We start from the raw sequence: 13,915 nt of genomic DNA, 5'->3' as shown, positions 1-13,915 counted from the left end.
TCTGGCAGCCAGCCCCCATCTTGAAGCTATCTGGGGCTCAATTACCCATGAATCATCTCATTCGCATGAACTAAGTTGTGTTTGAAAGGGGCTTGTTAGGAATATCAAAATATTCTCCTATCAACTCAGGAAATTTTAAGGGTTTTAGAAGCTCTGTGCCAGGAACCAGGGATAAAGACCAAATATATTTTTTATCATACCACAGACCTCCTCAGTGTATGTTATCAGGAAGCATGTGATATTAGTTTATCCCAGTATTGATGGTGTTAAATTTGATAACTTGGTTACAGTGGTGTCCACCGGGTTTCTCCACTATAAGGGTACAATTTCTCATTGTAAATAATAAGTAGCCAGCCCTGGTGGTCTAGTGGTTAAAATTTAGCATTCTCACCGCTGTAGCCCAGGTTCGTTTCCTGGTCAGGGAACCATACCACCCGTCTGTAGATCGTCATACTGTGGCGGCTGCGTGTTGCTGGGATGCTGAAAGCTATGCCACTGGTATTTCAAATACCAGCAGTCACCCATGGTGGACAGGTTTCACTGGAGCTTCCAGACTAACACAGACTAGGAAGAAGGACCTGGCCACCCATTTCCACAAAAATGGCCACGAAAACCCTGTGAATAGCAGTGCAGCATTGTTTGATACAGTGCTGGTAGGTGAGAGGATGGAGCAAAAAGACCCAGCAGGGTTCCGCTCTGCTGTACACAGGGTGACTAGGAGTCGGAGAGACTTGATGGCACTAAAAACAACAAATTAGAAATATCTTATGGGGAGATACTTTGATATTATGTAAATATCCTATCCCTCATCAACCTACATTTACCAGTTTTGGCATCCAGTGATTTTCTAACGCCATCATACCTTCTATATTTATTAGTTGGCATTCTAATGTGAGGAAGAGTTTTGTCTTTTTTATTCATTCATTCATTCATGTATATCACTGAGGACTCATGGATTTTCATTTTGTTTATGAGTTATGATCTGTTATTATCTTTATTTATTTGGCTTCTGAAATTATATCAGATTTGCAGACTCCCGTGTATTTTTGATATGCCCCCATCACTACAATTTTCGTGCTTTCTGGTGGGGCTGAAAGTTCTCACTGCCTTAACAAGATGTTCCAGGCTCTCTTAGACCTTCCCTGCCCTAGCCCTAGAATGTCTCCTTTTTCCAAGCAGCCTTGCTTCCAAGGAAAGGATTGTATTTAGAAACCAAGGTCTAGCCACTAGGTGAGCTCATTGCTTCTGATATGTGCTCATTGCTAATATGTTTGCAGACAGAGCTAGGAAAAAAATAAACAAATATACACACATACTATATTTTATTTATTTCTATACCTATCTGCTTATTATATTAAAAACAATGAATTCTTACTGATACCTCCAATTTCAATCCACATCTCAAGGTACATTTTTTTTTTCTGCTTCTTTTCTCTGTTAGGTGTTTCCTTCTCCAAAAGTGAAGAACCAGGCTTCCTTACTCTGTAAGCATATGCTCAAGCCAAGTTCTAACCTCTTCACTCCTTTCTGCAGGTTCCAGTATCTTTCCCTTTAGGCTGAAGAACTTCCATTAGCACTTTGTGTAGTGTGGGTCTGATGCTGACAAATTCTCTCATTTTTAGTTTATCTGAAAATGCCTTTATTTTGCCTGTATTCTTAAAAGATATTAGTTAATAGTAGTTTCTTTCAACACTTTAAAAGAGTTTTCCCACATTTTTCCTGTCTTCATTTTTCTCATGAGAAGTCAGCTATACTTTGTGTTTGCACCTCCTGTGGTGCTGTATTTCATTTTCACACCATGTGTATAAGTTTAAGGTTTTCAACAACTTTGAGAAATTTTTGGTTTAATTTTAAATATTTTATTTTTAATTGTATTTATTTAAATAAAATATTTAATTTTAAATATTTTCTGCTCCATTCTCTTTCTTCTTTTCGGGACTTCAATTACGTATATGTTAGATCACTTGATATTGTCCCAGAAAACACTGAGGCTCTGTTAACTTTTTATAGGTTTTTTCTTTTTCCCCTCTGCGTTCTACTGATTAGATACTTTCTGTTGATCTTTGGTCAGGTTCACAGACCCTTCAATGAACTTTTCATTTTAGACATTATACTTTTCAATTCTAGAATTTCCATGTGGCTTTATTTTTCTTTATAGTTTTTTCTTTCTTTGCTGAGATTCCTTATCAGTTCATTATTACCATATTTTCTTCTAAGTCCTTAAATGCATTTATAGTAGCTGCTTTAAAATCTTTGTCTGTTAATTCCAACATCTGAATCATCTTGGGGTCCATTTTTATTGACTACTTTTTCTCTTCATTATGGGTTGCAATTTCCTGTTTCTTCACGTGTCTTGATTTTTGATTTCATACTGGACATTGTGGATGTTTCATTGCAGGGCTTTTGGATCATTTCGTCTTCCTTTAAAATAAGGCTGACATTTGTTCTTGCAGTTGAGAGATCTTTGGTCTTGTTGGCCTTGGTATTATTATTTTTTAGGCTGGATGTATTTTACTTTTGAATTTAATCTTAGGGAGTGCCCCCTGAATCTAGGATATGGTTCTGTGTCTCAACTGAATGCCTGAGGTGCTTAGTAAGATCTCTCCTCTGGCTAGACTGGAAGTCCAGTGTCTCTAAACATTTCCCAAACTGGTGTCCCCGTTCTGATTTCAGACTTCAACAGGTCATTTTTGCAAGGGCAGAGTCTTGCTCTGTACGTGTCTGAAGTGAGTAGCTGCTCAGTCTTCTGCCACTCCTCCTTTAAACCCCTTTCCCCAACCCCCCAAGACAGCCTCTCTTATCAGGTACTTTGGCTTTCAAATTCCAGCCCCTTTAGAAGTCTCGAATTTCTTTCACTTCCATTTGGAACTGTTGTTCCACTTGGATGCTGCCTGCCTTCTCCCCAGCAGGAAAATGCCTCCAGGAAGAAAGCCGGAGTGTTGCATGGCAATCGTGCATTTCTGCTCTCCACTGTCTAGTAAAGCAGTAGGGCAAGTCTGGTACCAGTTGCTTTATCATGGCAAGTGGAGATCCAAGGCTTGTGTTTTTTTTACACTGACATGTTCTCATAAACAATAAAAGGAATAATCACAATAACAGTAGTGCTCCATTCTTTTTAAGGTGTTTCTTGGACCTAATGGGGTTAGAACTTCTCTCTGCGTATTGCCTCTGCAGTGAGTGCATTGTTAAAGGAAAATATTTTGAGATGCCAAAATTCACCTAAAGTGAATTTGAAGCATATGTTACTCCCGCCTCCTTCAATGAAGAGAGCAATCCAGGCTGCTGTTGATTTTAAACTTCTACTATGCACAAAAATGTTGTGATAGTCCTGCTAATTTCAGTCTGTGAAACTCTATTGCTGTGATTAGATAGTTGGGTTTAATCGTCTTCATAAATTGGTCTTGTAATTCAAATATTCATTAACAAAATAATTGCTGAAGGTGCAGTTTTATTCATATTTTGATTATTAGCTTGTAGAATAATTTACTCTATAAGTTAATAAATTTCTACTTCTTTAATTCATCAATATCAGAATTGCTTTTGATACTTTGCATACTAAAGGATGTTATTTAGGAACTATTTCTTAGAAACATTCAGCCCAGGTTTTCTCTGTGTCTCAATATAACTTGGAGTATGTTTGCAGAAAAAGCAAAAATGCGGTAGCGTTTATTTATAATATAAAATATTTAAACTGATTTTCCACCATTTTATAATTTTTCTTTTGCAGTTGTCCTTAATGTCGGGTTTGGCCCTCTCAGGGGAAAATTGGCCTCATTTCTGACCCCAATTGATGGAATCTAGTATAGTCATTTACTTCATTCACAGCTTTGGCTTTGCATGACTTTAGACTAATTTAAAAAAAAAAAATAGAAATGACCTTCAAAGATGAGGATTTTCCAGTGTAGTGATTCCATATTCTCTGAAGGGAATTCCTACAGCAGAGTTTTGAGAGCAGTGATGCTGTCATTAGGTTAAACATGTAACTTCCCAAGGCTGTTGCTTTGAAGGAACAACACTCATTCAAATATTTATGTTCTGGTTTGTTTTTTCCATTCTAATCTTTCCTCATATAGTGGTTATCTGTCCATTTCCTTTAGTATGTTTTCCCCCTACCTATAAGATTTAATTTAAACTATAATAAACTAAAAATGATCACAGTTGATAACTACGATATCACTTGTTGATGAATTCTTTCATTTATTTACCAAATGCTGTTGAGTTCCTGTGCTAACATTGGGAATACAGTGATGAGCCCAAAAAAAGCCCCTCACAGAGTTTACAGCCTAAGTAACTTCAGTCTTCCCAATCTGGAGTTTAAGAGAAAATAGCCTGTACCTTTCTTTAGCTCACATTTAGAATTTTTACACGTGTCAAAGTCCTTTGCAATTACTGGATGTGCATGATATACTTTATAAAAGGGGAAAGAAATTCAAAAGATTGAGTTGTTTACAGTCTGATTGAGGCCATGCAGCTTTTTTACATATACAAAAAGAAAAAAGAAAAAAGATATAAATTCTTGTGAACACCTGAGATAGAACAGAATACTGAGGAATTATATAAACGACCATTACAAGGGAGTAAAGTCAATACTGGAAGTTTGTTTTGGAGGTGGTTCATTTTATAGGAAAAGTTTCAGAGCAGAGATGCTTTCCTGTTGGATGGCATGGAAGAATCAGGTAGCGAGATGGGAACAGGCAAGTTGTGTTACGGGGAGGAGAGTTGCCAGTCTTCCTGAATCTAAGTAAGGCTATCCAAATTGGTTAATATTTTGAATTTCCTTAATTTCTTTGAGTTTATTTCTTTGTTTATATTTCCTTTATATGTTTGAGTCTGTATTTTTTTGGTTCTCATAAACACTAGCTGCTAAAAATCACTTAAATTTATCTTTGTCAAAGATGATACGTACTTACATTCAGCAGTGCCTTTTACAATGATGAAATTGTCATTCAGAGCAACAAGGTAAGTCAAAGGTTAGATTTCTCTAATCTTATAAATGGGAAAAATCAAATCAATCTTTGAACAGGTCAGTCATTAAACTGAATTTCTTTTTCCCTACTAGGATCCTCGATTCAATGCAGAAGTGGACCAAATTACAGGCTACAAGACACAAAGTATTCTTTGTATGCCAATAAAGAATCATAGGGAAGAGGTAAGCCAATTTTCCATTTTATAAAAGGTTATTTGGAAACATTTCTCTTTTTGAAAAAAATTTTTACTTTACTTTGCACATTTATGAAATAATCCCATAGTGATTAAGTTAACTATGAAGTGCTTAAATGTTCTGCTCGATATTTTTTATTTGGACCTTAGTTACAGGGTTCAGTCCTGAAGGAGACTTTACTTTGACTCAGGAATAAACTTCAGACATTTTGCTTCCTTCCTGTCCTTCTCCCCCAGGACCTTATTCTATCCTAAGATATATAATTGTGGCTGCAGTTGGAATCAATTTATTTCATATTATAAGTGTCTGAATAATGCTCATTTCATAAATGGTCATGGTCATAAGCCGATTCTTTTTGGATCCAAAATTAAGTTTTGAAAAAATGGAAATTGTAGCTAATTCCAAGTAAATTTCATTGTGAAGTTATAACAAGCAAAGGAAAATAGGTTGGTTTATATTTCACCTAACTAGAAGGTTTGGAGTCTGTTAGCACTGATTTCCTCTTCATTTATACTTATTTTAAAAAAATGGTTAATAAATTACCAATTAAACTGAATTTTTCAATTGAGTGTTCTCAACCCTGGCTGCACATTACAATTGACTGAAGAACTTCTAAAATATTACCAATTAAATCATAATCTCTAAGGGCAACGTCTGGATACTGATATATTTTTAAGGCTCCCCAAGTAAACTGTAGCAAGGGTTGAAAATCACTACTCTAAGTGAAAACAAATAGATTGAAAGAGCCCATATTGGTGTTTCTTTACCTTGGCTGCACAGTAGAATCACATGGGAAGTAGTCTGAAATTCTAATGCCCAGGCTTCACCTTAAATCAGAGTCTCTGGGGTTGGGACCCAGGCATGAGTATTTTAAAGCTCATCGTGATCACAGTGCAGCTAAGGTTGAGAACCCCTGCCAAGAAGACTAGAAACACTTTGATGCTTCTACTTGATTTACATTCGGATTCTGACATCTTTCCTTTCTCTCCTCCATCTGGTCCGTTACCAAGTCCCATTGATTTTTTTCCATTAGAGTGTTTCTCATTTCAGTTTCTTTCTTTTCATTCCTGCCGCCTGCACCAGAATTCAGATCTTGAAGCAATGCCTGAACTTTTAAAATATTCTTGTAAGGGGTTTCTATACTTGCAGTCAGTTCCCCTTCAATCCACCCTGCATATGCCCTGGGAATTTTCCTAAAACACAGCTTTCTAAATCAGTGCTCCTAAAATATTAATGTGTATGTGAATCACATAAGGATTTTGTTAAAATGCAGATTCTGAATTCAGTAGGTCTAGGTGGGACATGAGATTCTTTTCTAACAAGCACGAGGTTGATGCTGATACCCTGGGTCAATCACAATTTGATTAACAGGATCCAGAATCAGTCACTTCTGAGTATCTAAAATAAGTTCTCAGTGCCTTAGAGTTGCCACAAGGTTTCTTAAGAGGATAGTTACTAAAAATTCCTGCACCTAAAACATGAATATCAGATTAATTATTAAGTTAATTAAGGCAATGTATGGACTAATGATGATAGTGCTATTAATTGGGTTGCCAGATATAGGAAATAAAAAATACATCCCATGTAACATTTAGGACCTAGTTATACTAAAAAATTATTTGTTGTTCATCTGAAATTAAGTTTGCTTAGAGGTCTTCTATTTTATCAGGCAGCCCTAGTACTTGTAAACCAAGGACTATGATTCTGTGCTCTTAAGAAGACAATGTTCAGCTTTTAGTTAGTATTTATGCTTTAAAATCATGGCCCAAAACACAACTTTGTACTGGCCAAGAGACTCAGTTTGAATCCTACTCTGATTAAAGTCCTTCTAAATAGTGTGAACAGTCTCAACCTGTGTCATTGTGTGTAGCTGGACCCTCTGCTGGCTACATGCCTTGTCCCCTCACTAGAGCTGTCATGCAGGGGGGCTGGAAACCTTTCACACAGCTGTAGGGCTGACTGCATATTTTGTGGGGCCCATTGAAAAATGAACATTCAGAACCCCTTATGCAGGAAGCAGGGGGAAATACGCAGTTAAAGGTACCAAAATAGGAAGCATTTTCCTTTAAAATATCTTATTACTTATAAAACATAACAGGACTGAAAAAGACATGAATAACATAAATTTACACATTACAAGGCAATCTTATCAGTCTTACTTTATATAACATATACAGTACATGACACTTTCTCAATATTATGTTTAAACAGATCATAAGATTTTTCTGTCTCACTTATGCAAATTCGTTTATTATGTCATGAAAATATATAAAGTTAGTAACTTTTATTTTAAATTCATACAGTTGAAAGAGGTCTCTGTTATTTTCGGCAGATGCAAGATTGCAGATCACGTTCACTTATGCCGAGGAGAAGAGTCTGTGTTGGGGTAAACACTCGTGGAGCCGTGAAGAGTGTTTTATAGGCTATGACAACATTGGAGAGATTTCTGATAAATTATTTCAAAATACAAATTTTATTACACCTAGAGCTGATGATCCTTGTGGAAAAATTTTTCTAAGAAGATTTAACCCTTCAAACAAATCAATTTCATGCCATCTGAATTTAATTTTAAATGTAAATTTATACTTTGGCATTTCAATGTTTCCTCTGACATTTCCCATAACTTATGGAGGGTGTATAAATAGCTGAAAGTGTGCTTTACATTTGCATATAATTCAAAATGCCTTTTTATTCATCTACCATTGTGTCTTTGGTTACATGGAATATTAATTTTCTACTTGTCTTTCTTATTAACACGTGGTTCTCCTGAAGGTTCATGTGAAAAAAGTGTTTTCTGCTGACTGCAATGATCTTTTAATTTTCTTTACTATTTCTGTTTGTGGATATTTACTTTGCAACATTGCAGCAGTTGTGAAACCAGAGATATTAAATCATTTGAATAATTCTAACACTCTTCAATTCTCCCCGATATGATTTATTGCAATGCCCAGTATCCACTTTTATTTTGCAGGAATTTCTTGATTGAGTTTGCTGCCTGAGTACCGCAGTTCGTGTCCTTGCATTCAGGCTGGACAATTGTATTTGTGCAGATGCCACGGGGACAGGCTCGTGGGACAGACAGACCAGCCAGCCTGCAACCGCGGGTCCTGGCACACCCCCGTGCAGTGGCCCTCCTTTCTCCTAAGGCTGAACCTGCCGCTGCCTCTGCTACCACCACTTGGGGCCCTGCTGCCCCTGGAAACATCCCCATCAGCAGCCAATCTCCTGAACAGCAGGGTTCTGGAAACCTCCCAGGGGTTTCCACCAGGGGATGCGTCGTCAGGGGCTGCACCTTTCATCCAGGAGAAGGAGAGCTGAAGTACAGCGCTCCGGAGTCTGAAAAAAGGGCTGGGGAGCAGATGAGAGACCCAGGGCACCCCGGCTGGTCTCTGGGGACTGGGGCACCAGCCCCTCCTATGGCATCTCCTTCAGGATCTGTGGGTCCCTGAGTTGTGGAAAGCCGCCCAGCCTTCTGAGCTGGGGGCCCGCAGGGTTAGCTCTGGTTGCTCTGGGCACTTGTGGGAGAGCAGGGTCAGAGCGGAGGGCAGCAGTTGGGGGCTGAATGATGGTGCCCACCCCTGCACACCCCGCGGTGGGCGAGGCCGCCCCTGCCTCCCTCTCCAAGGAGCCGACCACGAAGTCCGGGAAGCAGAGAGGGGAGATGGGGAGGGAATGGCAGTGGGGCTGCAGGGCACGCTCGGGTCAGCGCTAACCGCTGGTGTAAAGGGACGAGTGGCCACTTCTGGCGGAACAACAGGCGGCGGTGGAAGGCAGCGCTCAGGCCGTCAGCGGGCCTGCGGGGGACGCACTCACCGAGGACCAGCAGCACTTTCCGGCTAGGCGCCCGATGCGCACGGCAGAGCTCAGGGTCCGGCAGCGCCTCGCAGGCGCGCAACCCGGGCTCTGGCCCCGCCCGAGTACACGTGCGCGTCAGGCCCCGCCCCCAGGCGCCCTGGCCCCGCCCCTCGCTCAACCACTGCGCCTCCAGTGGACCCTGATGCGGTGATCTCAGGAGACCCCCAGCTGCTGCGGTTCCTGGTGAGTCCGCGGCGGCAGTGGGTGGCGTTGGGCCCAGGGAAGGGTAGGCGAGCTCCCGGGAGAAAAGCGGGGCCGCGGGGGGAGGCCGATGCGGGGCCCGGCGCAGGGGCCGAGGATGCGGGCGCCTTCCACGTGGACCCCGCTCCCCACCCACTGCGTCCCAACACAGGTTCCCGCCTCCCTCGACCTTGGTGGAGCCCGCAGGCCATAGACTCTTAGGCAGCGTGGTGTCCCACCCGTAGACCCCAGGTTTCGCCGTAAGTGGCTTCGGGGTGGGGGCCACGTTGTGCCCAGAGCGCCCTCGCAGGGGCGGGGATGAGGGGCAGTCTGGGGCCAACTCTGTGCAGGTGGTGCCAGGATCCTATGGATGCTGTGCACTCTGAGTTAATCAAGGGGCCTTGAACTTCCCAGAACCAACTAGAACCCCTGGGGCCCCCTAGGATGCCAATGCCACAGGTGGGGGCGGGGGTAAGGCAAGGCCTCAATGGAAGACACCCCCTCCAGCGCTGCAGTCCCCTTAGTGGGTGGAAGTCTCCATGGCTGGCCTTTGCAAAGCCTCGGGCCCTCAGGGCCTCCAGTCCTCCCACCCACACCAGCCAGAGGAGGGAGCCCCCTGGACGCTGCTTCTCTCTGCACTGTGCCTCCTTAAATTCCCTGGGGAGGAAATAAAAAGAAGCAAGTAGATTTTCCTTGGAGGAAAAACTGAGTGTTTAGGCTTCTTATTGAGAAACTGTTTACCAGCTAGGGTTTGGGCAAGTGGGGTTCTGGGATTTGGGGCAGGGGTGTGGGGACACTCCATCTTTGGTGGAGGCCCCCTCTGCACAGGTTTCTGGCTTCCTGTCTCAGACCAGCAAGGGGGTGGGATGTAGGCCATCAGGCTCAGACCCCCTGGAGGGGAGACAGATTGTGCCTCTCCTGATGCGCTGGACCCCCGCCCTATTGCTGGGTCCTCTGAGGCCGGGACCCTGACTGCTGGTCTGTGTTGCCCCTGCTCCACCCCAGGCTGAGTGAGGCCAGGCCCTCAGGCTCCAGCATGGCCCTGCCAGACCACTGCTGCCCCCCTGCGGCCGTGCAGAGGAGGCTGCCCATGCTGGCCTGGCTGTTGGACTCTGAAGATGGACTTCATCACTGGACTTTCAGTGGGGCTCAAGGTCATTCCCCACGCGCTGGCCTGTGCTGAGGTGACCTGACTCCTGCCCCAGGTGAGATGTCTGCCCCTGCTGCTGGCCACATCCCCTCCCTGACCCCACACTTGGCCTCATTGCCTGCCCAGAAGCAGAGTAGAAATGCACAGTATCCCCTCCAGACAGCGGGGCACCCAGGGCTCCAGCCCCATGGGAACCAAGAAACCTTGGTTTACAGTCTAGAGCATGTGACTGCCTTTGGGGAGACGCGCGCCCTTATAACTTCTCTTGTCACACTTGTCACACACAGGTATCAGGGCAGTTCTGGGTTGTGTGATGGGGCCAGCAGGATGACTCATTGTAGCTTTAAGCATTATTTCTCAGACTCACAGACTCACACAGAAACACGCAGGTCTTTGTGCTCCCGCAGGTGGCACCTGTGGCCCCACTTGGGTGTGGGTAGAAAAGAGGTCCCCTCATCACAGCAGGTCACACTCATGGATGATCGAGGGTGAGTGGTTACCCTGCCTGTGTGCGCTGGTGTGCCCAAAGTACACAGTGGACACCGCAGACCCCTGTGCTCAGATGTCTACACCAGGGGCACCATGGGTGTGCTGTGTGCCTCCTGGGTGCTCATCACTCTCTCCCCAACAGTGTGGCTTCTACTCTGCCTTCATGGGTGCTTCGTGTAGTTCTTCCTGGTCACCTTCTGGCATGTTACCCTGAGCCCGCCTGTGCTGTGCTGCTGGCTTTCCTGTGGGCTGCATGCAGTTAGCCATGGGGTCCCTGCGCTTGGGTAAGACTCTCAGGCCTTCAGTCCATGGTGGGGGAGGTGTGGTTCTGCTCTTCCCAGAGTAGCGGGGCCCCTGCCTCCTGGGGATGGCCCTGCCCTCAGCATTTCCTTCTTTGCATTCCAAGGGCTACCCCTGTGTGTGTGTAGTAGGGGCAGGGGGACCCTCACCCCTCAGCCCTCCCCTATTCTGCTGAGAGGCCAGGACACTTGGAGAAGCTCCCAGAGCCTCAGACCCCAACCTCCCTTTCCTGCTCTCCAACCAGCCCAAACAGAGCATGTCATTCCAGTCCTCAGCCTCAGTCTCATCCACACTGCCTTTCCCCGCCATGTCCACCCATGTCCTCTGGGACCAGGCAGAGCTCTGACCAACACAGTATTCCCTCTTGGCTGCCAGGGTTCCTGCTGGACTTCGTCTCCTGTGCCATCATTAAAGGTTTCACCTCTGCTGCTACCATCACCGTGGACTTTGGGCAGATCCAGGTAGGCTCACTTGTTGGCACTGGGGCACCTGCAGGGTAGCAGGACCGAGGCCAGGTCCTGATATGTGTGGGTCAGTCGACCCCTTGCTTTCCAGAGCTGGAAGCACATGGTGCTCGCGTGAGTCTCCATCAATGAAAATGACCCTCAGGGCAGATGTTGGGTGAGGGTCAGATTGTGCAACAGGTAATCTGGGGGAGTGGTGATGACAACCCCGCTCTTGGTGGAGATTTCCCACCAGTGCGCTTGGTTCCCGCACAGGGTGGTTTGTTCCGCTGCCTCTACTACCCACTCAGCCAGCAGCCTGCACAGCTCGTGAGCATCCTGCCTAGATTTTGACAAGCGGATTATACCTCCATGCTCATTTAGCTAGATGATTTCATTTTTTTTCCAATTTCTGTCGACTGTCTTTCAAATGGCTTGCTTCTTTATGTTTCTGTTTAAACCTCCATGAGAAGCTCTAGATCAGTGATCACTGGTTCCCCGAGGCCGTCATTGGTCCTCCTTTCCCTGGGTTCGATGATCCTGGGGGGCAGGAGCTGTCTTGCTCCCGACCGTGGCCCCCAGCGCTGTGCTTGGTATAAAGCAGGTCAGCGCTCAGGTGGGTGTGCAGAGTGGACCTGAACTGTCTTGTACAAATGAAGCTGTGGGGCCCCTGGCGGCAGACTCGGGGCCAGGCCTCTTTCTTGTGACCTGGTGTTCTCACCTGGGTCTGGTTCTCCAGGCTGGCCTGTGCAGTCTTCCCTGATGGTGGGCAGTGAGCAGATCAAGACCAGGAGGAGGCATGTGTGAGAATCCAGCAGCTGACACGTCTTCCCTCTCACTCTGTGCTGGGGCTGGATCCACACTTTCCCTGTGCTCGTTTCTCATCACACCCCTGGGACAGAGGTTTATCATCATCTGCATTTAGAGAGGAGGAAACCCCTTAAAAAGGTGGGTGAATGCGATTTATATATTATGTACACACACATCAGGGGAAGCTTGGCAAATGGTCTGTCCTAGGATAGTCTGTTCTTTATTCTAGAAACAATATCTTTCCTTTTTAGTGTCAGTAATGTTCCCTGATGTGATCATAATACGGGTAGAGGGCAGCTTCTTTGTGCATTCATTACCTGGCAACCCTACACCCACAATGTCATTAAAACCTTGACCACGTCATGACAGCCATCTGAGAGCCCCTAGGGTGGGGTGGGGTTCTCCTGACTGCCCAGGACAGAAGTGAAGGAGGTGGAGGTAGGAGGTGTCCCCTGGCTAAGTAGCCCAGACTTCCGTGGCACCAGTGCCTCAGTCACCTTGGCCCTGGAGAGCGGTGTCTGTGCCCAGGGGTGTATACTGTCGTCGGTGATAGTCATGTGAACTGAAGGGACACCAAAGGCTGGTATCAGGAATAGGCACACGCCTGGACAAATCCAGGATGTCTTTGTATTTGCTTTTGTTTAACCGTGAAAGGTGCATTAAAGCCTGATGAATTTTAATAGACACGTGCCCTGAAATATCCCGGCACACAGAGCTGAGTTTTCCACAGTTCCTTGTCGCTCTACCTGCTGGTTGTGCTGCTCCTCGTTCACGTCTCTGATCTTATATAGACTTTAGGGTCAGACTAAGCATCGAGAACAGCCTTTTACACATACTCTTGGACTCTTTTCAGTTTGATCCTGAAGGCATCTGCCACTTCTGGAATCCACTCAAACCACAAGGAGGAGAGTCACTCCAATGCCTGTGAAATGGAACCTTCAGGAGTTTTTAGTTATAAATCTTGGAATCTGGAAGATTCAATTCATGATTGCAAAATATTTATTTCCTAACATTTTGTTTTTTCATAAACTGATGCTTTTGAAAGAGATCTCATTAATTGGGCTGTTTGACTTTGACGTCTCTTTGGGGTGGAGCAGTAATAAACGTGGGTCCACTTTCATGTTCAGCGTGCACATCCACGTGATCCGAACTCTTCCACTTCTTTTCTATTTGATGGCTCCCTGTGTTCCCCTCCCCCGGGTTATGATGATTCTTTTCTGACACTTGTGAATATGTTTTTTTAAACTTTAAGTGCCTTTTAAAAAAAATTAAAACATAGAAATCCTCATGGATGTTTCAGGTTGTCTTAGTACCTAGAACATTCGCTACTGGAATTCCTCTGCGTTTTCATTGCCCTGGTTGGGACCCTTTAAAGTGAGTGAACGAGACTCTGTCCTCCCTTCTGGGGGATGTCTTCTGTGTTGCTGATTCACCGTGCAGTCTTTAGTCATCATTACAGCGTCAGTGAGATATAGTTCACATGTAATACGAGTCACACTGTAAGGTGTGTAAATCAGTGTTTTTAGT

At 44.5% G+C, this 13,915-nt stretch overlaps 1 protein-coding gene across 1 annotated transcript in view; it reads left to right on the top strand.

The window, feature by feature from the left end:
• LOC138920977 (collagen alpha-2(I) chain-like) overlaps window positions 1-13,676 on the top strand; it is a 38,746-nt gene extending 25,070 nt beyond the window's left edge. Inside the window, exons 3-9 of the mRNA XM_070252755.1 lie at window positions 5,060-5,149; window positions 7,494-9,199; window positions 10,202-10,401; window positions 10,978-11,119; window positions 11,511-11,596; window positions 12,318-12,526; window positions 13,242-13,676. The gene's annotated coding sequence lies outside the window, so the exon portion shown is untranslated. The remainder of the gene's footprint in view (window positions 1-5,059; window positions 5,150-7,493; window positions 9,200-10,201; window positions 10,402-10,977; window positions 11,120-11,510; window positions 11,597-12,317; window positions 12,527-13,241) is intronic.
• The last annotated feature ends 239 nt before the right edge of the window (window positions 13,677-13,915 follow it).

Source organism: Equus caballus, chromosome 27 (assembly GCF_041296265.1).
Source record: "Equus caballus isolate H_3958 breed thoroughbred chromosome 27, TB-T2T, whole genome shotgun sequence".
Classification (NCBI taxonomy): domain Eukaryota; kingdom Metazoa; phylum Chordata; class Mammalia; order Perissodactyla; family Equidae; genus Equus; species Equus caballus.
The sequence above is the reverse complement of the archived record's forward strand: the minus strand, read 5'-3'. Positions and strand labels throughout refer to the sequence as shown.